The sequence below is a fragment of the Pinus tabuliformis genome, chromosome Q (assembly GCF_031772625.1).
Source record: "Pinus tabuliformis cultivar Carrire ecotype Pingquan chromosome Q, CPIR1, whole genome shotgun sequence".
Lineage (NCBI taxonomy): Eukaryota > Viridiplantae > Streptophyta > Pinopsida > Pinales > Pinaceae > Pinus > Pinus tabuliformis.
Window position 1 is genome coordinate 1,071,307,217 of NC_142296.1, and position 26,211 is coordinate 1,071,333,427.

The 26,211-nt window shown below is 35.2% G+C and overlaps 1 protein-coding gene across 1 annotated transcript in view; it reads right to left on the minus strand.

The window, feature by feature from the left end:
* The window catches only part of RBL10 (RHOMBOID-like protein 10), a 234,964-nt gene that overhangs the window by 762 nt on the left and 207,991 nt on the right, over window positions 1-26,211 (minus strand). The gene's annotated exons all lie outside the window — the stretch shown is intronic.

Consider the following 26,211-nt stretch of genomic DNA (forward strand, 5'->3'; position numbering starts at 1 on the left):
ATGTTGTATATAGACGTAAATCCATTTCATTATACAATATCGAATATACACCATGTTAATTTTGTGTATGGATAACCACCAACCTTATAACCACCAATTCACCATGTAAACTTCCTTATCAATTTCATCTCTCTCATGAACATCCAGGGAAGTGTTGATGCCCTTAACAAACCCTAGGCCTTAGGGATTGAGAAACACACCATATCCCCAACCCCTTATTTCTAGGTAAATCAATTACAACACATGGTTCCATTTGTTTTCCTAAATAAGTAAGGTGGTGTTTCCAATAGCTCTTAATTGAGGATAGCCTAATTTGCATACTATTGTTTGCTAGGAAATTTGTAGGCCTTACATTTGCATTTAGGGTCCAATGTTTCTTGAACTTTGTTGTATGAATCGATTTTTAAATTTAATTTGAAATTGATATTGTCGATCACGTTGCATTGATCATGATAAGACACAATGAAGTATGGGGTAATATAACTCCACAAAGTGTACTTGCATGTACTTTGTTGCCTAATATTCCACTATAGTGGCTTGAGTTAGTCTATCGTGTTCAAATGCAGGTGTTAATTGACATTGTCTTCCCTTGATAATTCAACTTTTAACATGACCTTTCATTGCTCCCACCAATGTAAAATATTGCTTCAATCCTTTATTATCAATGCATGCAATTGTTTAAAGATGAACCCTTTTTGCATAATTAGCATTATACATGATCCAATTTGTTTATTAAATGATCAATCTCTTAATTAATGATACATAGTCAAAATCGATGCATTGTTTCTTAATTTTTTAGAAAAAGATGTGTAGTCATTATCATTATTGAACAACTATTGATTTCTTGTGCACATACATTGTGAATGGTGGAAGTGATAAGCACTAATGAATAGGGAATGGTGGAGGTGGCAACAACTAATGAATAGTAAATTTAGCAAGAGGGAGTTACTTCAACTTCTAGAATAGTAGAAGCATGTAATTGTGTTCCTTAAATGATTTTAGTCAACTTCCTAAAAAAAGTTGGTTTTCAAGTATGATTTGCTTTTCAAAACTAGAAGGAAATTTGATAAGTTTGGTAGGCTCCCACACATGCAAGAAATCATTCACTTGGCTCAATAGGGATCAATGCATTCCTTAGCAATTCCCTCTTACACCAACTAAACAATTTTATTAATTTTGGCAATTCCAACATTCCTTCAACTCTATTTTCTAACAATTTGTCTAGTCAAACACAACCTCTCATACTCAATGATTATCCTACTAGGTTCCTTTCTTAGAGATATAGTTTTGACACCTTCCTTGGTTTTTATTCTTGGTGAAAAGGCCTCTAGCAATTAAATCATAAACTTAGACTTGCTTAGGTTCCCAATAGACTCGAAGATTTGACATTTTCCCTCTTAGTTGAAGATTAAGCCATTTTTGCAGTTATATATTTTCTTAACGTATAGCCTCAACAAAATCCCTCTAAATATGAAATCACTTACTTCCTAAGGCAAGGCCATTTCTCTTACTCAACAATTAGCTTCCTCAAAGGAAATTGTTGATTGTGCATAACTACTGGCCTTGCTCATCAATTTTCCCCTTTGATCTCATTCTCAACCATTTGCTTCAAAATTGCTTCCGACTTGCAAACATTTTTGGGGCTAAAAAAGGGGTTGGGAGGTTGAATATCACTTTGTCTCGAGAGGAAAAGATGATCATAAGGTCAAACTATGACTATCCACAATTTTTCAGTGGATTCTAAATTGTTTGAATTCTAGCACAATTCCTAATGCACCATTTCACTTTATACAAGAAGAAGATATCACAATGATTTAGAAGTAAACGTTCACAATGATGAATTCTATCGTATCAACAATTTGGGCTAATTCTAGGAAGTTTAGCTCTTGGCCTTTTCATGAACTCCTCGGGGATCTAGGAATTTGTTAGAGAGATTCGGATGATCATAAAGTCATGGATATGAGCTTCTACAACCACGAACTTCATATATAAATCTCTTGTTTTTTTTTTGCTGAAGCAAGCGCCGATCCTTCTATTTCATTAATCCAAAAGAAAACTTACATACTGTACAAAAAGCCCGTTCATTTACAAGAACTCAGGAAAAAGGAATCCCTGCCAATGACAAAGACCCCCCACCCTACTATAGAAATCACCAGACTTATGAGAAACAAACACGGAAAGGTAACAAGAACCCCCACCCACTAGGGAAGTTCTGGAAAAAACATACTCCCCGGAGCCGACAAACGACAACAGTCACCCCCGACCACACAATACCCACACACCACAGAAGAGGTAAAAGATGCGCCAAACAGGATGAATGGATATAACCCACCTGGCCCCACAAACCAACACGTTCAATCCAAACCGTTGATCTGGGCTGCTGGATCAAACGGCCAGGAATCATTTCGTGCAACCTAACACGACGGAATGATAGTGTGCGATCGAGGGCAGTTTCCAAATCAACCACCCTGCCACGTGTTGTAATCCCTATGGGATTGCTACCGAAACTGCAAAACCACAAACCGCTCAAGCTTCGTGCGATCTCCGGAAAACCGATTGGGGCGTGGTTTTCAAGCCCGAAAGCTGAAAGGGGGAAAATTCCAGCTACCGGAAAAATTGGCCTCGCGTTCTGCCTATTCCTACTACGGAACCTGAACCCGATACTGTGCATGTTTGGGAAATGACCCAGCAAATTACCATCCGAATAACTGGGGACCCCGTTCAACAGACTCTGGGATAAAATGAGACATAACTTAGCTTGCCCTCCTACCAAGTACATATTGAAAGGTTGTGGTTGTTCTTGTTGGAAAAATCAATTCCTGCTTGTCATCCTGGCCCGATATCGAAAAACTTCTCTGTCTTCTGCAGCTTGTTCATCGCAGAGAGCCTTTAAATGGTTTTGAGGTATCTCCTGCCATTTTTTTGCCATCCCGCAATCTGCATTTTTCACCCCTTGGTTGGCCAGTAAGTCTGCTAGTTTATTGGCAGTTTGTCAAACTTGGTTGAAACTAACCATTCGAAGCCCCTGGAGGTGAACTTGGATTCTTTGGTAAACCTGGATTAGTTTCCAGTGATTTGAGAATTTCTACGGCCGAGTACCACAATTGATTCTTTTCACAGAGTTAATTGTAAAGACTGATATTCCATTTCAAACAAATGTAAAGACTGATATTAATTTTTATCAGATTGATAGATTTCTTTTGCAAAATTTTATCAAATAAATTCTATAGATTAAATGCATCTGCGTACCTGATTCTCCCATCTGTTGTTGATCACATTGCTCCAAGTTTATCAATTCCATTACCAAACCAACTGATTCCTCCCTGCCTATCTGGGATCAACCTTTGCGGTTCCCAGATCCAGAGAACTTCAAAATGGAAGTCCACCCAGATCCAGAGAAATTCAAAATGGAAGTCCACTGGCCCCCCGTGCCCAAAACTCCAAGAACAGTTGAAGATTTTCCAATTTACAGTTCCAAAATTCAGCCCTTGGCTCATCCCTCAAACAGTTTGATTTTCCATCACCCTTCTCTGTATTCCCCCCCCCGCCCACTTCTCCTTTCGATTTTTCTTATATAGGGAAGGTTTCTTTCCTCCCAAGAAACCCCACCTTTCTTTCCTCCAATTAATCTTAAGATTTAACCTTATCCATTAAGATATTTTTACTTGAGTTGGTCATTATGCATTAAATGAGATTTTATCTTTATCATCTTAACCGACTTCGAGAAAAGTATTTTCTTTTAAGTACCTTGTCATGAATTGTCCAAAGATTTATGAAGTAATATAAATCTTGTCCATTGTAATAATAATGATTTATTATTTACATAAAATTTTATTAATAAAATAAATTAATATATTTTATTGTACTACTTATTAAATAAAGTATTAATTAATACTTTTTTTTTTAAAAACTAATTCAGTTTCTTACATAGACATTTATATAATTAAATTAGTATGTATACTAATGCAATGCTTGCGATGCATGTGTATGTAGCTATCATACACACGTCTTGTAAGCATGCTAATAATCAGTAACTCAAGTTGGGTCATTACATACACCCCTCCTTCAAAGAAAACTTCGTCCCGAAGTTGAGTTTATATAGTATATTAGTAATTAATTTAACGATTAATATAATTTGTGTAAGGATTATGTCCCGTAAATAAATTTATTTATTTATCTATCTATCTATATATATATATATATATATATATATATATATATTATTTATTTATTTATTTTTTAATTTATAGTCATACTTTGTCCCAACTAGGTTCCCAGCTATTCTAAAATCATCCTATCCTTCCTAATCTCTTCTGCTCCCATCCTATCCGTCCTCTACTGGAGTATGTCATGGCGTCAGTTATACTGACCTAACCATTCATAACTCTAAGGATGGCAGCGTCGACTATATCGACCTGATTTCCTCGTAGGCATCCGGCAGTCATCATCACACGTCTAGGGGAGCGTGACTCACACAGTCCTCCCATGACTCCAGGTTTTGGAGGATAAACAGTGGGCAACACCTCCACCCCTCCTAGTAGAATTAGGGTCAATACCCTATCATGGAATCTCATTGAGCTTCAATTGTTCTTGGAGTTTTGTCATCACGTAGTCGGTTTGGTAATGATACTATCTGCCAAGTAAACACTTGCCCACAAATTATAACATATGCATCGATATAATCAAAATCAATTGTATTCAGATAACGATTTTCATTTCATCATTCGTGTTGATATGTAAAATAAAAACAAAATTATAGATATCACATTCATAACATAAGTCATGATTTATCTAGGTATCCATGTACCAGCATTGTTTAAGCATAATAATTTGAAATCATTCTTTCGTGTATTGATTGTGCATAAAACTTGTGACTTTGGATTGTTAACTGACACTTGATATTTGATCTTACGAGCACATATCGTTATGTCCCAAACATTCATTGATCTATATGTTTTTGCTCCAGTAACAACTAGCTGGGTTTTTATCTTACTTGGTAACAAAATGCATCATGCGTATAGTCATTAGCAAAGATAGACTTCAATTCATTTCTTTTAACAATAATGTTGTTTGTTATGCAACAACATTTGGGGAACATATCTTGTACTCGACATTTCCTCTAACAATAATACACTATACATTGTTTTATATTTAAATGGTAGTACTCTTTTAATACCTCGGCCCTATAGGTTGTATTTATGCTCATGGAACCTGTGCTCAGGTTGTGTTTATCAATTATAAGAAGTGCTAAATTAGGTCTGAATGTCATCCCAACAATCATTCCTTGAAAAGTTAGTGCAAAATGTCATGCCAAAGTGATAAGCATTGCACATAAATTTCCTTTCGCTATCCTAAAGCCTATGATTTGTATTGGGTTTCAATGCTTTTGTTTTAGATTTATGCCTCACTTTGCTATAGAAGCATCTTTGCCTCCCTTGTCCGTATACTTCTGTTTTCCCATTATTTTCATCAATACAATGCTCTCAGACTTTACCTTAAGAGAAGATAAGGCACATAACCTAGTAATTGGAACTAATTGCATTGCTATGTCGACATCATTTTATATTTTAAACAAATTATCCATTAAGTTCCAATCTTTATCCTTTATTCAAGATATGGGGATCTTTTGAAGAACTTGAATTCAACCTTTACCTGTGAATTCGATTATTCTCTCCATAATGTTAAATTTTACATATTCATGAATTAATTCACCACTTAGTTTAATTGGAAGTGTTCTTTTAAGGAAACTTCTCTCTATATCCTGAGATTCATGGTAAAAAGCTTCAACATATCGGTTCTGCAATTTCAAATGTGTTTCTTCATCTGCCAAAGTGTTGCCTTCGCGCTAAGGAATCATTAATGTCTTCTCTAACTGTTTCTATAGAAGGGTTGAGAGATTTTCCAGCATCAGAGTGTACATTCTGGAATTCTTTCCCAAAATGCTATTTTTAAAAATCTCCATTCTATGAGCGTTAACAGGAGACAATAACCTACTCTCCCAGAAATGTCAGGAGCACTATCTTTATCTCTCCAACTACCATGTATTGAATCAAAATCACTAGAATTATCCAACTCAAAGTACCACTCTTATTTAATTTATGTGTTGCCCATGTAGATAACTGTGTCTTGCACACCAGCTCGGCCATTTCTTGTTCATGAAATTTAAGAAATCAGCTTGGCAATTCTGAGTTATTCTCCTTGATGAAAGATGTTTAGTTGCTCATCACATGGTGTTTAATAGTAGTGTATCCCTTGTTGAATAATTGTGAATGGTATATATAACCACTTGAGCTCAATTGTCTGGTTCTGTTATCATTTAACTGGAAATATAGTGGAAAATTGTTCACCTACAGCCAACAGATAACAAACTGATGTGCAAAAAGGGATCACTGTAACCTTCACACAAACTCAGAAATTTATTGGAAATTAAGAGAATATACAGGTGGGAATCCTAGATCTTTTATTGTGGTATTGTGATAGTAATATGGCTAAATTATGTATAACGGCTGGGGTGATTTTCTGAGTAATGAAGATATCATATTTGACTCTTTAGAGGCCTCATTTTAAATATTTTTGTCCATTGTATATATATTCTGAAGTAAAAACTATTAAGAAAACACCTACAAAAGTTTTCACACAAACTTGAAGAAAGGTTTCACAGAAGAACTTATACAAACTTAAAAATGTAAAAACCTCGGCCTGCTCAAGGCTAGTTCAAGATACTAGTTGCTTCTACCAAAGATTTTCTTCCAAAAGAATCAAACACGAACAAGAGACAATATCACTATTTTTCAACTTCTAGGAGCTGCTATAGGTATAGAAATTTCCTGTAGACAAAGATTATATGCTTGATGCTCTTCCTTGTTTGTAGTAGAGGACTATCCAGAGATCTCCTTTACTGCTTCTCTGTAGTAAATCTGGTCCTTGTAGCTTTCTTTTGCAGATTAGACTCTTGATCTAGGGATTCTATCATAGATTTAACTATCTACCAAAAGACTGATATATGATTCTGAGATTGACCCTTTGAACAGGGCTTCATCAACCAATGAACATAGTCTTCTCGAATAGGCTTGTTATATCTCATAAACACTATGATTCTATTCAAGAGTTGAATTTCTCTATTGCTGTTAAGGTTCGGATCTCTTGAGCATATATATAAGCGCAGACTCTTATTAAATCACAGAGATGATGACTTTATGACTTGATACTACTATAGGACTTTTCCTTCTACACATGATTCTCAGATCCTTTTTAAGGTGACTGTAGTTTCACTACATGCCTTCCAACTTATGAAGGAACTAGGTTCTGAAAGAACACTACATAAACCAAACACTTTAAGTGTTAAGACAATTCTGCAAGAACCGTCGATTTAATTATTATGGCAGTGAAAAATTCTAGAATGACAAATAAAGCCTATAAGCAGAACCATATTTATTACAAATGAAATGCAAGTATATATCTAGTAACCTAGCTAACGATAAATGCAACAAAAAAGGTTGAAATAATAAATAACATGCAAACATACATATGCATTAATTCCGCAAATAAATTAGATTTTGATATTTCATATTTTAATACAAACTCAATGCAGAACTGCATATCCTGCGTCCCTCAAAGGTTATTCTAACCAAGAGATGAATCAATCAAGCCGGTTGTAATTAAATTGGCATTTTATATATAATCAAATTGGCTTTTTATATTCAGAGGCTTTATTTATTTATTTATATATATATAATTACCATGTGATCCGCCATTTAATACCCCACTAGGTAGGCCATATTGCTAGTGACTGTGTCGTCGACGTCAGAAAATTGACTGTTCAAAAATATGAGTGAATGGAAGATTTTTTTTATTTTTTTTAAATGTATAATTGACGTCGAACTTGACAGCTTGGAGCACGTATTTGCTACAACTTGTATTTGAAAAACGAATTTAAAAATGACACGCAAATTATTACATGTTTTATAACGTGTAGTTTGTCATATATTACTATAATTGTAAACAGTCTAGCAAGGGTGAATATGTCTACGACTTGTCCAAGTGAGACTACATAACCCTGTCTTATAAATTAAAGATTAATCGGTGGTAGGTCCGAGGGCCATGTTGGCTCGAAGAACCCGGAATAATTAATTAGGCCAAAACAAACGCCTTTGAACCTGGAGCGGAATGAACACCAATCGAAAACATTGACAACCTCTGATCCTATATTTTCCTACTCAAGTTATTCATGTTATAGGAGCATACACGTGGACAAATTTTCTTTTAATCATAATGAATTAAAAATAAATAAATAAAAATATTAATTTATTGTAATTGCAATAAACTAAACAGCGAAAGGTTTCTATTTCGGAAATGCTAACTATATTCATAAGGAATAAACGCAAAATTAAATATTATAGCACTGTGGCAAGCATTATTGGGCATCTTAACTGATTACTTTATCATCTCAATTTAAGAGGATTTGATTTTTTTTTTGGAACAGCTGTACTACCCTTTCACTGACGCAGCATTTAACTCTTTTTTTTTTTTACTTGACCATTAGATATTTGTCTGTCGCTCATGCTTTGTTAGCACACTCACCTCTGTCCCATCTTTACACGTAGTATTATAAGTTAGCACAATATAGTAACACGATTACATCTACAGCTTGGTTTGTTCACGCATCTTCCACCAAGTGGCCATAATCGTGACAACAATAATAAATCTATTAAACTCGTCTATATTTTGTACACAAATCGCTCGCACAATCATACACCTGTGAGGTAATCATCACTGTCTCTTTGGGAATACACCACCTGCAACATTTGGTACTCGAAAGAAACAAAAGAAAAAATCAGAAAAGTTGGACAGAAAAATCAGAAAAGTTGGACAGATGATTTTCTTGGCTTCGAATGCTTGGGATGACGGCTGAGCAAACCTTATAAAATTGGTTCGGTCTATAAGATGAAGCTCTGAGTTGAGCGTCCTAATTAGATTAGGTGAATCGAGGGTTTTTCGTCAAGGCAACAGTGGCGGTTCAGTGCGACAAATGGCCTCCGTAAGAAAACAAAGAAACACCGTCGATATACAAGAGGGAGACTCCAGACTAAAATGAAGAAGAAAGACCAACTAAAAGCGTGCCATAGAAGCACAAATTGTCAGATATGTTGGGCTCTCAGTGGAGTAAGAAGGAGCTAGAAAATTTCTACAAGGCTTACCGCAAATACGGGATGGATTGGAAAAAGGTGGCTTCATCTGTCCATAGTAGGACTGCTGAAATAGTCGCAGCTCTTTACAGCATGAACAAGGCTTACTTGTCTCTTCCTGGTAGAGTTGGATCTATAGCTGGGTTTATAGCGATGATGATTGATCATTACAATATGTTGGATATAAGCAACAGTGATGGGGGTTCTTCTGAAGAATATGAGGGATCCAAGCATCCCAAACAACAATCTCGATCAAACAATAAGCTAAGCAATGCAAACTCCTCAGATGATTGTTACGCAACTATGCACACTAGATCACTACCAGTTTTTGGTTGTTCACCTCCTGGAAAGAAAAGAACAGGTTGAATGCACAAACTGGTGTTGTTTCTAGCTAAATTTTCTGAAGTTATTATCTATTATTAATACAAGTTTCTTTGTGGTAAACTTAGGCTGTCGTTGCAATCGTCGCTAATTTGTATGGTTTACCAAAAGGGTTTGTGCCTTTCAAATTCTGCTTGACAAAGCCATGGAATGGGAAAAATTGTGAACTATATGTCGGTTGATGAGAATACAATGTGTCGGATGGTTCAAAGTGTTCATGACTTTTGGTCAATGTCAATTCAGATATCAATTGCATTGCTTATTCTCTAACCTTGACCTATTACTCATTATCATCATAACTAGGTCCAGAGTATTTGATTTTTCAGTGCTTAAATCTCAAGAGGGATAGCTGTAATAAGCCCTAAAAACACTCTGGTTTGATTTATAATGATTATTATCTGGTGTTGACTGATTTGAGGTCTGATCTGAAATCACTGTGACTGATATTAAGTTTACAGTGGTTTGTTTTGAGGCATCTCTGAAGTCTAGGACACTGTACTTGGCATTAAGATTGGTCTTGTGCATTTGTCCCTTGCATATTGGTAATTACCTTGAATAAAGGTCGACAAGTTTTCTTTGACAACAGTCACTCATTACAGATTTTTAACACATATCAGATCTGAATATGAATAAGATTGAGTTCTAAGAACATTGCAAATAATTGATCTTGTGCTAATTTTAACTTCTTCTTCCTTTTTTTATCATTCTTGTCACTGATTCTTAGTTTGCAGTAGTCTGATATAAATTCCAGAGGTATAAATTTCAGACTCACTGTGGTATTTTCATTCGCATATCTTGGTCTTTTAGGCATCTCACTCTTTGGGTGGAGGTCTTTTGTCCTTGAAGATTTACTTTCTCTTATTCTTGTTGACTGTCATAATCACATTCAGAACTGAAGTTAAGCATACAATGATATAATCAGCCTAAAATTTAGCTATTATAAACCTAAGACACGAGAGAGGTTAACACACATTAACTAAAGGTTAAATCTTTATTGAGTTTTCTGGCCTCTAATGCCCATTCTAGGATTAATCTCATAGTTAAAGCAATCTGATCTGATTTCTTGAAGTCTGATACATCCCTTTTCATTACTAAAATTCACTGCTAATCCTTTTATGCATTTAGTAGTTAATGACAGCCTTTTCCTTCTAAGTTTGTCACTATTTTGGGCTTGCTACTTTAGATCTGATTTGCTGGAAGACTGCTTCTAGGACTAATCCACTGTGGTTGTAATAGACCTTCCACAGTTCGATTTTGGTCTTTTGTGACTGTAGCTTCAAGTTGATCTTTTAACTATACTTACAGTGCCTCCAATCAACTCAACACTAAATCCTTTATTTACTAGCTGACTAGCCCTCAAATGTCTCTTTATTCCTTGATGTGACTATCCACAGAAAATGTATAGACTTTTGAAGATTTCGGATTACTGAGTTGACACAGTGTTCTTAATTTGAAAGGTAATTTCAGATCTTAATATTTATACCCAGAATTTCGCTATCTTAATATTTATGCCCAGAATGTCAACTTCTTTGTACAGTTATGACCTTCTAACTGCCCTTGTGCCAAAAGTTTTGAATCTGTAAACTTAACACTTAGTGTTAAATAGGAGAACTCTCTTACTGTTAATTATAATTCCAGCTATATGAAGGTAGCCACTAAGGTCCCGAGTGTTTGAATTTAAGCTCTGATACCATATGTAAAGACTGATATTCCATTTCAAACAAATGTAAACACTGATATTAAATTTTATCAGATTGATAGATTTCTTTTGCAAAATTTTATCAAATAAATTCTATAAATTAAATGCATCTGCGTACCTGATTCTCCCATCTGATGTTGATCACATTGCTCCAAGTTTATTGATTCCATTACCAAACCAACTGATTCCTCCCTGCCTATCTGGGATCAACCTTTGCGGTTCCCAGATCCAGAGAACTTCAAAATGGAAGTCCACCCAGATCCAGAGAAAAAATGGAAGTCCATTGGCCCCCGTGCCCAAAACTCCAAGAAGAGTTGAAGATTTTCCAATTTACAGTTCCAAAATTCAGCCCTTGGCTCATCCCTCAAACAATTTGATTTTCCATCACCCTTCTCTGTATTCCGCCCCCCCCTACTTCTCCTTTCGATTTTTCTTATATAGGGAAGGTTTATTTCCTCCCAAGAAACCCCACCTTCCTTTCCTCCAATTAATCTTAAGATTTAACCTTATCCATTAAGATATTTTTACTTGAGTTGGTCATTATGCATTAAATGAGATTTTATCTTTATCATCTTAACCGACTTCTAGAAAAGTATTCTCTTTTAAGTACCTTGTCATGAATTGTCCAAAGATTTATGAAGTAATATAAATCTTGTCCATTGTAATAATAATGATTTATTATTTACATAAAATTTTATTAATAAAATAAATTAATATATTTTATTGTACTACTTATTAAATAAGGTATTAATTAATACCTTTTTTTTAAACTAATTCAGTTTCTTACATAGACATTTATATAATTAAATTAGTATGTATACTAGTGCAATGCTTTGCGATTCATGTGTATGTAGCTATCATACACACGTCTTGTAAGCATGCTAATAATCAATAACTCAAGTTGGATCATTACATTAATGGTAATCTTTGAGTTCGCTTCTATAATGACATTTGAGCCATGGTTCTGAATCAGAAACTCAAGACATTGTTCCAGAGCCATTAATTCCGCCATATTATTTGTGGCTCTTCCTAAATGGCAGTGGAAGATAAAGATAATATTGCCCTCTTCATCTCTTAAAACTCCTCCAAAACCAGTTGTTCCCGGGTTGCCTTTTGAAGCCCCATCAATGTTGTATTTCAGATAGCCTTTCGGTGGAGGTTGCCAGAAATCCTTCTCTGTAACCATCACTATGTCCTTCCTGATTAGTCCTTGGGGAGTAATCCCTTGCATTCCCAGTTGCCTGAGAGTTCTCAGCTCAGTCTCAGAGGGGGGATTCTTGGGGAGATTGTGCACTGTGGTGCTGACAGTCTCCCGGAGTTGTTTTAGGATCAGCTCAAAAAGACGATGAGGGATAGACTTTTCATTCTTGAAAATTCTTTTATTTCTTTCTTTCCAAACATTCCAGATAATGAAGCTTGGCGTGAAGGCCCAGGCCAAATTAAGGAACTCATTCTCTGAATAGTTTCTTCTCCACTTGTTTAGGGTATTTGTGATACTACTTCTGTCCCTATATGTTTGTTGGAAAATGGTATAGAAAGAATCCCACAGCCAGGTGGTGTAAGAGCAGCTGTTGAGAATGTGCTCCATTGTCTCCTCCTGCTCTTCATAGAGCTGGCATCTGGAAGGCCCCATAACACCTCTTTTCCTAATGTTATCCCAAGTTAAAATTTTCTTATGATGAACCAACCACATGAAAAGCTTGATCTTCATCCAACCTTGGTGCTTCCAGAGGTGCTGCCAGGTCTTTTCTGGAACACTGGAATCAATCCCAAGGAGAATACCTTTAGCTTCCTTAAGATTAAAGGTGCCTTTATTGTTATTGCCCCATCTCAATTGATCCTGCCCCTCTGTTACCAAAATCATCCTTTGTTTTAGCAAGCTCCAAAGAGCCTCTGCTTTTATTTTTATGGGGCTGTCATCTCTGCAGTCAATTTTTCTCCAGCTTCTCCACTTTCCTGAGATCTGAACAAGATCCCAGAAATCCTTTACTTTGTTTAACCCTTGGGAATCTGTTTCTTGCTTGAGGCTTAAAAAACCCTCTGTTAACAATGTTGGTTCTTATTGCCATTTGTCCTCCCAAAAGAGTGCAAGATCTCCTGCTTTGATTTCCAAGAAACTGTTATTTTGAACTAGGCTTCTGTTTTCCCAGGCTCTATTCCAGATGTGAGAGCCTTTTAACTTTCCAAACATTCTTATGAGATCATTAGTGTGCCAAGCGCTGGAATGTTTCTCTTTCCATATCCTTGCCCACTGGGTTTTTGGCTCTTGAACCCATCGTCACCAAAGCTTGGCTCCTAAAACTTTACTAAGAATCTCCTGATCATCCAAGCCTAGGCCCCCGTGGCTCTTGGGTTTACAGATTTTATCCCAAGAAACCAGGGCCCATTTCTTCTTTGTTTCCTCCTTACCCCAAAGGAAATCTCTTTGGATATTCCTGAATTGCTCTAAGACACCTTTGGGAGCTGGGAGGGCTGATAACATGAAAACCGGGATAGATTGCAGAACCGCCTTTGTCAGAACCAACCTGCCTGCCAGGTTCAAGACTCTGAAGGTCCAATTTTTGACTCTGTCCTGCAACTTATTAAGCACCGGTTCCCAGATACTCTTGTGCATTGGTCTGGCTGTGAGAGGAACTCCCAAATACTTTGTGGGGAGGGAATCCCTTTGGAAGCCAAGAATTCTTGAAATATTTCTCTGAATAGCAATGTTAGTGTTTAAGAAGAAGATTTTTGACTTAGAGAGATTAACTTCCATACCTGTAGCCATGGCAAATTCCTTCAGGATTTGATTGTAGGTTGAAGCTTCTTTGACTGTGGGAATTCCTTGCAGCATGGTATCATCTACAAATTGTTGGTGAGTCAGAGCTTGACCATTCTCAGATAATTGAAGACCTTTGATTTTGCCCGTTGCCTTGGCATGCTTAATGGACCTTCCAAGTCCCTCCATCATGAGAATGAAAAGAAAGGGAGAGAGCGAGTCTCCCTACCTGAGGCCTCTAGAAGGAATGAAGATCTCTGAGGGAGAGCCATTCACCAAAATTGAAAAGCTGGAAGTAGTCACCAGAGCCATGACCCATCTGACCCAGTTGTGGTCGAACCCAAAAGCAGTGAGAACCCTCTTGATGTAAATCCAGTTCACCTTGTCATACGCTTTGGCAATATCCAATTGCATGATCATCCCCGCCTGCCTTTTACTGGTAAGCGTGTGAACCACCTCATGGGCTTGAATTATGTTATTTAAAATTTGTCTACCCTCCACATAACCTGATTGTTCCTCTGACACTAAAGAAGGAAGGAGAGGTTTTAGTCTATTAGCCACTACCTTGGATATTATCTTGTATACCACATTACATAAAGCTATGGGTCTGTACTTATCTGTAGTTTGAGCTGAATCCTGTTTGGGGATCAGGGAGATGAAGGAGGTGTTGAGGGCTTTCAGGATAGTTTTGCTACCCCTGGAATCCTCCACCACATTCAGAATATCCTGTTTGACAATATGCCAACAAGCTTTAAAAAAATCCACATTGAAACCATCCGAGCCTGGTGCTTTGCAGTTCTGCATGTCTTTGAGAACCTCGCTGACCTCCTCTTCAGTAACAGGTCTATTAAGGTTAAAATTGTCCTCTCTAGACACCAGCTTAGGGATATGCCTTGTAATTTCCTTGATGGATTGTTCCCTGTCTGGATTATTTTCCCGAGTGATGTTTCGGAAATGTTGAACAAGTACAGCTTCAATATTCTTATGAGTGTTCTGAAGCTCCCCATTCTCATCCTTTATCGTAGAGATTTTGTTGTATGCTCTATTAGCCATAGTTGATCTGTGGAAAAATCTTGTATTTCGTTCTCCTTCCTTGAGCCATTGAACTCTAGACTTTTGCCTCCAAAATATTTCCTCTTGTTTGCATAAATTTTCCCATTCTTGATGGTGTTTATCAGCCTGATCACTTTTGACTTTGTCAAAGCCATCTTTGATCAGTGCCTGGTTGAGTTCCTGAATTTTGATTTCCAATGATTTTTTGTTCACAAAAATGTTACCAAAATCATTCTTGTTCCATTCTTTGAGCCTGAACTTGATATGCTTTAGTCTTTTATGAAGGAGGTACATTTTTGATCCCTGGAATTGCAAGTCTTCAGACCACCATTTTTCAATGTTACTGGTGAAGTCCGGGTGGGAGAGCCAAATATTCTCGAATCTGAAGGGCCTATTCCTAAGAGAAACCATACCCTTGATTTCCAATTGAATCGGCCAGTGATCAGAACCTCGAAAGGGAAGAACTCTTGTTGTTATTTTTTAATCTATACTTATAAGCTCCTCTGATATCATAAACCTGTCTAATTTAGAGGCTACCTGTGCCTCACCTCCTCGTTTGTTGTTCCAGGTGAAAAGATCGTTGCTCAATTCTGAATCAACCATTTTCATATCATCTGTGAATGATTGGAACGCTAAGGAGTCTTTGTTTAGCACTCTGGTACCTCCTTTTTTTTCTGAAAGAGATTTGATCATATTAAAATCACCTCCCATGATCCAAGGAATTCCAGCCTGTATGTTCCTGAGATCTATTAGGGATTCTAGCAATTTGAGTTTGTCATCTATTCTTTGGGGACCATAAACATTTCTGACCAAGAAGGTTTCTGAAACCCCTACTGGTTGAATGACCACTGATAAGTAATTTCTAGATGCCTCTGCATCTATTATGCTGACTTTTTGGGGATTCCAAAGAGTGAGAATGCCCCCCGCTGTGTTTTCAGCTTTAACCTCTAAAAACTCAAATCTATTGAGCCATTTGCTATGAATTAGTTTTATTTTCTGAATGGAACATTTCGTTTCCTGGATGAAGATCATATCCGGCATTTCTTGTTTCATTCTATAACTAAGCATTCTTTGTTTTCTTTTACTACCTAGACCTCTGATATTCCAGGATGTGAACTTCATTATTAAAGATTTTTAAAGGAGTAACTGGATAGGTCTTTCATCTTACTCGAGTCTATCATTAACTTTCCACACTCCATCAAGAGGTCCTTCTGCTTTTTCCTACCCCTTTTCTTTCCTGCATTTCTAGTAGCTAATCCTGGAGTTGATTTCATTGTTTTCACACCTTTGTACTCCTGCTTGTCCATGGTTTTTCCTTTATCTAACCCCCTTTCCTGAGTTTTCCATAAAAACAACTGCTGTATTCTGTTGCAGTCTTCTTGGGGTAGTGAATCTATCCCTCCCGTGGTTCCCTGCATCAAGAACCCTTCCAGATCTAGGTGTTCCTTATCTAGAATTTCCTGAAGTTCATGGTCCTCCAAATATGTTTCACTCTGGGTCATTTCCTGATCCATCTCTAGTTCTGTTTCACTCATAATAGTTTCTTGCTTATTACCAATCTCTTGTGTTGGGTTGCAGTTTTCTTCCTTTTCCTTTTCATTAGGGTCGTCCTCCATAGATTGGTCTTCATTTTCCATTTCTTCATTCTCTTCCAGTGCTTGATACCTTTCCTGACTAGCCGTTTGACCCTCATTACAATGTTGCTTTGGTCCTTTTTTACCTCCTTTTCCTCTACTTGCTACTTTCTGAAAGCTTTTTGTGTCCTTCATTGCATTAGGTTTGCTCTTGTTGTCTGCTCTACTAAGAGGGCAGTCTCTGAACAAGTGTCCATGTTCGTGGCATTTACGACATATGAACGGGATATGCTCATAGTCCACAGTTTGCACCCATTCCTCATCAAAAACTTCCAGGATGACTTCCATTTCTACACAGATTCTTGCATAGGAAGTGTATTTGCCCCTTCTTGTGGCTTCCGAAGCTTTGACAAAACGACCTAGTTTATTGCCAATGGCAGCAAGCGATTCAGTTTGCCAGTAATCAAGAGGTAGAGAATAGAGCCTTACCCAGACAGGTACCGAAGTGAAAGTCTCCCGCTCTGGAACAAAGTTCATCATCCAAGGCCGCATATAGAGGCCAGCTACTGCATAAAAGTAGGGTCCTCCTTCGAATATTCTGTCTTTGTCTTCGATGTTTGTGAACACCACGGTGAAAAATCCCTTTGACCCAAGATGAAGATCGATGCTTCCTTTGGGTTTCTAGTGGTACTTGATCCATATCTGTAAAGCCTTTTCCGTGGGCCATAGTCCCATGAATTTGCAGATTATAGCGTAAGTCCCCATATGTTCCCTGTGCGCCTGCAGTGCAGGATCATTTAACACTACTCTAGGAGTGATCTCCATTTTGGGTCTGCACGGTCCTTTTTGTTTATTGTCCCTTGTTCCCTGGATTTTGTCTTCTTCCTCCTTATCATTAGTGCTGCCATTTTCCTTGGGCCTGGCCCCATCTGTCTCCTTTTCATTATTTCGTTTTTCTTCTTCCACCGAACCTTTGACATTACCCAGTGGGTCTTGACTCTGCTGGCAACGGCGTCCTTATAGGAGGGAGCAGAGCTCCCTCTTCTGTGGTCCTCCATTAGGAGCAAGCACTGAAACTCTCAAAAACCCTGGCTGCTTGTCTCCTCCCGCTCCCGCACCGAAACTCCCCCTTCAATACTCCTTCAATCGGAATCTAAATCTCTTGTTGTCCAAAGAAGCCCCAATCATTTATTGTCAATCATTTTCAAATATTTTTCTATTCCAGTGGATCTAAGGAGTCTCAAATAGAAATGAATGAGTTTGTTAAGCTTAGGCAAGTTTAAATTATTTCTTTTGGTTTCCACCTTTGGTGAGTAGCTTTCGTAAGCCAATCATTAAATTCAAGTGACAAATTTATTTCTCTATCAAGTGATTTTCCTCAAGCATCCTTATTGAGTGATTCTGTTAGTTTCATAATTTTGACTATTCCCTTAATTTTTTATTTTTCATGAGATCATCCCTCGACAAATAATTGCTTAGTTCCCTTGCAATCTCCCTTACTTAAAAAAAAATTGAGCTAGTTTTTATAGGTTTGGCTCATTCTTTGACTTTTATTCTTGGAAGTCTCCCTTAACGACATCAATCATCTTACCTTGAAAGCATCCTTCCTCACTAAGTGATTGTCCTCATGCCCTCCTGTGACGCAATCTAGTGATTTTGGAAAGCTGGCATCTCTTACTAAAAAGTTCCATTGTTGGCAAGAGCTTCCCTTAAGATAAATTACTCAATTCAAAAGTAAGCAAAGTCACCTTACCAAGTGATTGGTAAGCAAGGCATCATACTAAGCAATTTTACTACTTTTCACAAACAGGCATCCTAAACAATGTGAATCGAGAACTGATACTGTTACCCGTTTCGTAGAGAGAACAAAAAAGTGACCCGATTTTGAAAAGAGGCGATGCAGAACACACATATTTTTTTAGAGCATAGTTTTTGGCACTTTAATTTTTTGTACGTACATTACGTTTTAGAATGTTAGTGATTTGCATGCTCATTTAAAAAAGTGGTGATTCTACATCAGGCTCTTTTTTTAAAAGACTTATTTTTTGACTTTAAATTTTCTGATATATGAAATGTAAATAATTATTTTCTAAATTTAATATTTTTGACACGTTAAATTTTTTAATGTATTAAGTGTGGATATTTTTTTTAAATGTTACATTTTTTTACACTTCAAAGTTTTTTATGTCATATTTTTTTCGACATAAAAAAAGCAAATATAAAAATATATATAAAAAAAAAAAGACAAAAATATATATAAAATGTTACAAAAAAAAAAAAAAATATCTCGTAAACCATAAAAAAATTTGGAAAAAAAAAAAAAAAAAAACAAACAAACAATAAAATTAAGTAACTAAAAATATAAAAAATTTAAAAAGCTTTCCCAAAAAAAATTAAAAACAAACTAGATTTAAAAAAAAAAAAAAAAAAAAAAAAAACTATTAAAATCAAGATTTTATATATATTCAAATTTAAAAAAAAAAAAAAAAAAAAAAAAAACAATTAAAATATATCTATATATATATATATATATAAACAAAAAAAAACTTAAAAACATTTTAAATTTTATATATATCTATATATTTGGATTTAAAAAAAAAGTCATTTAAAAATTAAAAAATATATACATATATACTTCCGATTTAAAAAAAAAAAAAAAACATTTTAAACTTTAAAAAACATATATTTACCATTAAAACTTTAAAAAACATATATGTACGCAGCTTCGCTGCTTAGGGTCGCGCCCCCACGGGCGAGGGCTATCCGATTCTCGGAATCGGATAGCCACCTCGACGGGCAGTCAGGCGGTGGCTATCTGATTCTTGGAATTGGATAACCACCACCCGACCGCCCGTGCGGGTGGCTATCCGATTCTCAGAATCAGATAACGACCACCCGAACACCCCACGGGGAGCCGGGCGGCGACTATCCGATTCTGAGAATCAGATAGCCACTGCCCAGCCACCCGTGGGGGTGGTCGGGGGATAGCTATCCGATTTCGAGAATTGAATAACCACCTTCACAGACGGGGGGCGATGGCTATCCGATTCTCGGAATCAAATAGCCACCGCTCGGCCGCCCGTGAGGGCAGTGGCCGATAAAATTGTTGGTTTTAATAAGAAGTAAATTTTGTTAAATATATTAATTGCATTTTAAAAAAATATATTTAAATTTTAAATGTTTTTTTTTTAATTTTAAATATATTTATAAAATATATATATTTTTTAATATTTAAATGTTAATTTAAAAAATATCAAAAATATATTTAGCTTTTTTAATTTTAAATGTTTTTTTAATTTTTATTTTTTAAATCCAAATTTTTAATTTAAATTTTTTAATATAAAATTTGAAATGTTTTCCTTTTTTTCATTAAAAAAATATATGGCTTTTTTTAAAATTTTAAATATATATATATATATATATATATAATTTGAAAAAATATATATATTTTAAAATTTTAATTGTTTTTTAGGTTTTTTTTTTTTAATTTTAAAATATATATATATATATTTGTTTTTTAGGGTTTTTTTTTTAATGTTTTTAATCTTAATTTTAGTAATTTTTTTTTTTTTTTTTTGTTAATTTTCTTCTGTTTTTTTTTAATCTAGTTTGTTTTTAATTTTTAATTTTTTTTAGTTTTTGTTAATGCTTTTTAAAATTTCCTATTTTTACTTACTTAATTTTATAGTGTTTATTTGTTTTTTTTTTTTTTTTTTTTTTTTTTTTTGCAAATTTTTTTATGGTTTACGAGATTTTTAAAAAATATATATATATTTTTTAAATATGTTTTTCTTGTTATTTATTTCTTTATATTTTTTTTATTTTTTAATTCTTATCTTTTATAGCTTATTTTTTTTTAACATTTTTATGATTGATTTTTGTTTTTTAATTTTATGTTTTGTTTTTAATATATATTTTTATTTACTCTTTGATATTTTTTAAAACCTTTTTTTTGTGTTTTTTCATTGTTTTTATTTTTAATTTTATGTTTTCATTATTTTTTTGAAATTTTAATATATTTCAGAATCATGATAAAATCTTTTACACCATTATTTCATAATGTTCAAAATTTACCATAGAACCCAAAAAAAAAGGTGTTATTCCAACATCAACACTTTAGTGTTTTTTGCACAATTTTTGCACATAAAAATTCGGTTTTACTGGCATTTTTTAAAAATGTTGAAAATTGACCCTAAAAAAAGTCATCGTTCCAGTATCAACACTTTTCATTTTCAAGTTGTTGTATTTTGCACAATTTTTGCACAAAAATTTCATTTTCACGGCGATTTTTAAAACATGTTCAAAATTGACCCTAAAAAAAAACTTTCATTCCAGTGTCCACACTTTTCGCTTTTAGCACTATTTTTCATGTTTTTTCAAGGTTTTTTGGCCAGAGTTCCCATTTTTGAGTTTATAGTTCCCGTTTCAAAGTTTACATTGTTCCTAGCTTTAATTCTATTTATGTCAAAAGTTTGAGCTAAGATATGCAGTATGCCATTTACTATGCATGATTGTTCTCTTGCATTCTTACAAAACATTTTTCTTTCTTTTTGCTTATTTTTCTTCTTGAGAAAGCATTGGTGTCAAGGACTCGCCTATAAATCTAAGCTTATGCTCAAATGTGCTTTTGGATGCTTAATACAAGTTTCTTTTGGTGTACATGGCCTTTTATATGTTTATGTTTATTTGCTACCTTTATTTTTTGATTTGTGTGGGAAAAATATATATCCAAAGTCATTGTGGAACATTGGATGATCACTAGGAAAAATATGAGTGTGGCAGCGTTCTCCTCATACTCATTTTCATATATATCAACTAGTTGTAGGGCATACTATATGCCATTTCACAACTAGTATGTTTTATTAAAAAAAACAAAATGAATTTCTTAACAACAATATTAATTGGCCCACGGGGCTTTTGATTGACGGTGAATGGGTGTACTGTTAAGGCACTCTTTGCGATAGGTCACTAGTTCAAATCACTCGTGGGTGCTTAGGTAGTATTAAAAAAAAAAAACAACAACAACAACAACAACAACAATATTAATTGACAAAAGAGTTTTCAATTGATGAATTGAGTGTTATCTCTCTTGCCACAAGTGAATGAAGATTGTCATGATATCACTATACACTTGTGGGAGGGAAAGCAATCTCGCACTTGTCATATTTATCATTTCTATTTCTGTCATTTTAATCTTCTTTTGTTAACAAAACATTTACCTTGTTAACTAGTTATACATGGTTTTCTTTTTATGGTTAATTTTATGAGTTGTCAGGGTTGTTGAGGTGATGTATCATCCTTTGTCTCATAAGTATCATAGTTGAGGAATGATTTTATGTTATTATCTATGCTTACAAATATTTTCATATTTAGAGACCTGAATGAAGAAAGTGGATTCATAAGTGGAGATGAAGGAGAAAAAAAGTGAGATCGAAATGCCAATGCAATCTCAACCAAGTGTGAGAAGCAAGAAGGTATTCCAAATGGAAGCAATAAAGGAGGGATGCAAAGTGTGCATTGCATGACACAAAAGAACTATTTCCCAAAGCAAGCTTCGCTCCTAAAGAGCAATGATGTGAAGAGGATGATAAATACCACTTCCAATCTAGTAAAGAATGAAAAGGCAATGCAATTTTCAGCCATGTGTAAATAAAAAGAATTCTCAAGAATCAAAGTGTTGGAAGTATGTGAGCAATAACAAGGAAGTGGAAATCTAGGTTCAAGGAGTTATCACATTGAATCATATTTTGTCTCACAATAGTGGGAAAATATTGTAATTTCTTAATTCTATAGAATAATTATTCTCATGTTTAGCTTGAATTGTCAAAGCAAGAATAAGACAAAATTTGTAAGAAGCTCAAGAGTCAACTAGGGTAGTTGAACAATGATGAAGTTGGAAGGCCAAAAACCAAAAGCTAAACCTATATATAAAACCATTTGTGTTCAACCAAAAGGTCATATTTTTGGTGTTGTAAGTTATCGTCATGTATAAATAAGGAGACCATTTATAACAAGTTGATTCATGCTCTTGGAGTTGTGCTTGTATGTGCACTATTCTCTTGTTTCTTGTTTCTTAGTGCTTTTGGATGTCGGTATAAGATCTCATGGAATATTCTCTTGATTATTATGTTGATTTTCACTCACTTTATTTCTAGCTAACCTATGTTCTAAAATGGAGAGTTTCCTAGTAGCATTGGACTATTCTCTAGTACTCAACAACATCGATTAATCATAAACAATTGTAGTGGACTCTTCTCTCTTTTGTCATATGACTAATCTTGTTTCATTTAGGTTTTTTGTTGGTTTCTAGCAGGGAATTTCTCGGTAGCTTGCAGAGTATTCTTGGTCACTCATAAACTTCAATATACATATATGATTTAGTGGTAATCTATCTTTTTTATCATTGTACATGTCGTTATGTCTCATCTCAACTTTGGTTACTAAATGGTTTTGCGACAAGTGTTATTGGGAATTGGATTGTTTCACTTTGGGAGGGAGTTGGGAGATACTTATTCAAGGTCATTTCAATAACAATGGTGGACTATTCTCGTTATTATTGGATGCATTTTCAAAATTCATTTTTTTCTCCTGTAATTAGGATATGGTTAGTGCACTCCAACATTAATCAAATGGATAGGAAGAACATAGTAGTGTTGAATTTTGTAACTATGGTTGATCTTCATAATGTATATTTGGCCCTTGATGTATTTTATATTGATAATTGTAAAGCATATTTTAAAAGAGAATTGTTTTTGAGTCAAGTCCCATTTGGACTTATAAAAGAAGAAAATTTGTTTTTTTAATTTGAAATTTTTAGCTCCAAGTTTGTCAAGTCTACCTACCTCCAAGTCTGCCCCCCCCGTCTCTCTCTGCTACCTCGCACATCTAGAAGAAATTTCTCTCTACAATTCACATTTTTCTATGCACACTCTCTCTCTTACGTGCGCACACATGTGGAAGAACTCTCTCTATAGTTCACATTTTTCTAGGCAGTTTCTCTCTCTCTCTCTCTCTCTCTCTCTCTCTGCTACCTCGCACATGTGGAAGAACACTCTCTCTCTACATTTCACATTTTCTAGGGAGTTTTTGTTGCAAGGGCTGAAATTTATGGGCAATTGCAGGGGATCAAATTCTAGGATTCTGGTAGTTGCAGGAGAGCTGAAATCCCGGGGCAGTTCAGTAGAGCGAAGTGTTGGATTAGATTGGGAGGCTTGACTTGGAGGGGTCAACCAGGTTTGACCATAGGTCTAGGTGTGTCTCTTGTTGAACAAAATAATTTCCCTATTGAAAAAGGTTGTTGGGATTTTCCCCTTAATGGGTTTTCCCAGGGTAAATTTTGTATTCTCTTTATGCATTGTGATCTCTATTTATTCCATTGTTATTGTATGGTTGAATTTCTAAAGTATAATTGTTTAATGATATATTGGAAAAACTAAAAAAAGAGCAACATCATTAGAAATAATTATTAGTTTTTAGAAAATTGTGCTAGTATCTATCGCACTTGAAAAAACAACAAGTAGAACATCTTACCTTGCATATGAAAGCAAGGCCATACATGAAGGGCTTGTCATTTCAACAATGAGAGGGATAATTGGGCCCTTTATTCGGTTAAGCCTATATCATTTCTTAGGGTCAACAACCAATGTCAATATTTGATGGTAAGAGAGTGATGGCAAGTGGACTCATGTAGAGCCATTCTTTTAAGTTTTTTGTTCACAACTCATGGCTCTACCCCAAATGCCTATGTGCAAGGACAACATTTCTTTGTAGTTGTCAGGACCTCTGCCTATTCTCCCAATAAATATAGTTAATTTATTGCCAAAAGTTAATAGAAGGTGATGTAACTACATTAGAGCATATTTGAATTTATGAAAGTGGACTTTGCATACTAAAAGTTATTGAAGGAGATGTTTTGTGTAGCTAGGTTATTTCCCTTCAATTAAAGGTAAATTCCAAGATTTGTATTATTACTTACATGTCCAGTCGATTCATGCTTGGAAGAATTTCAAGGAATTTTCAAGGATGTGTATGACAATTATTGAATAGAAAAATTATATCTAGAACTAGGATGTCTATGCAAAGAAGAGAAGATGACAAACTTGATTAGAAATTAACATGAAGTTCTGACATATGTATTATTAGCTTTTGGGAAAACCATAGACCATCACTTGTGAATGGTAGTTAAATTATTTTCTTGCTGAAATAGTCTTCATTAAAAAATAAAAGAGATTTAATGTTAACCTATGAAGAGTTGTGGCATATAGAAAAGGACTTGCAAATGTATCATATATCTTTGCCCCTATCCATAAATCTTGATGATGATATTTAATATGAAAATAATTCATTCAATTATGGGAAGGCTAAAATAGGAGATTTGGTTGTGTTACAACTTAAGGTTTTTTCAAAAGGATATCAACAATAAGGAAAGCACCAATGCACATAATGGTTCTATTTAGAAATCCTATTGACATAAAGTGTAATCCAAAATCATGAGTACGTGCATCATTATTGGGTGGGTTTCTTATCACCTTGTTGAGACCAAAGAAATTATTTGGTCAGTTATATTCAAAACCATGCATCTCCCTCATAGATTTCACATACTCAAGGGTTCCTTCACACTTCGACAATTTTCTCTTAACTTGACATCCCTTGGAACCCTTCACAAATACTTAAAACTTCGGCCTTTTCTTCCTTGTTCGAACTTTGCTCTCATCTAGATTTCTAAATCAGACCCTCCACCTATTTGAGTTGTTGTCTTGGCCTTGTTGAAACTCATAGGGTATAAGGTTCCACTTGTGATTTTTATCATGATGGATTGGTTTACAACATGGTATATGTGAAATTTTAGAAGGATTGGGGGGCATGCACCTTCATGTTTTGCTTGGAAAGGAATCTTGAGCTTCTTGTGTATTCATGATTAATGAACCATATATTGTTACTCTTATCATTGCATTTTTTCCTCGATGGCTCAACTTACCTTATGGTGATGCTTACACCTTTCCTTACATGAGTTATCCTAGCATCATCGTATTATTGCTTGCGCATTTGTATGGAGATCTAGTCATTGTTATTTTATGGCAGGGTATGGCTCTTATGGAGGAGCCCCCAAATTTGGAGATTTTTAACAGTTGGAGCACTCTATCATGATATTGGTTGTCACTATTGGTGAAGCACTCCCCTCTTCAATGTATATTTCATGTAATCCATAGCTAGTTGGCCCATGTTGATCCAGTTAGGGGCCTATCATACGAGCACTCTTGCTTATGTGGCTTGGTTTGTCACCTAAGATGGTCTATGATGATGTCTAGGGCACTCACCTCTTGCTACATGGATCTCAAGCATACTTCTTGAACTTGTTGATTTTCCATGGTTTTGGCACTTGATCATGCTCTTTGAGGAGCACTTCACTTATCCCTTGTTGTGCACAAAGAATGATGATGGTTATTCTTAGTGATTGGACTTCAGAGCACATATTTTAAGGTCACTTTGATACAAGGAGGTGGTTCTAAAAACTTGGCACACATTGGGCCATGAAATTTTGAGAAGCCATTTTCCTTAGTC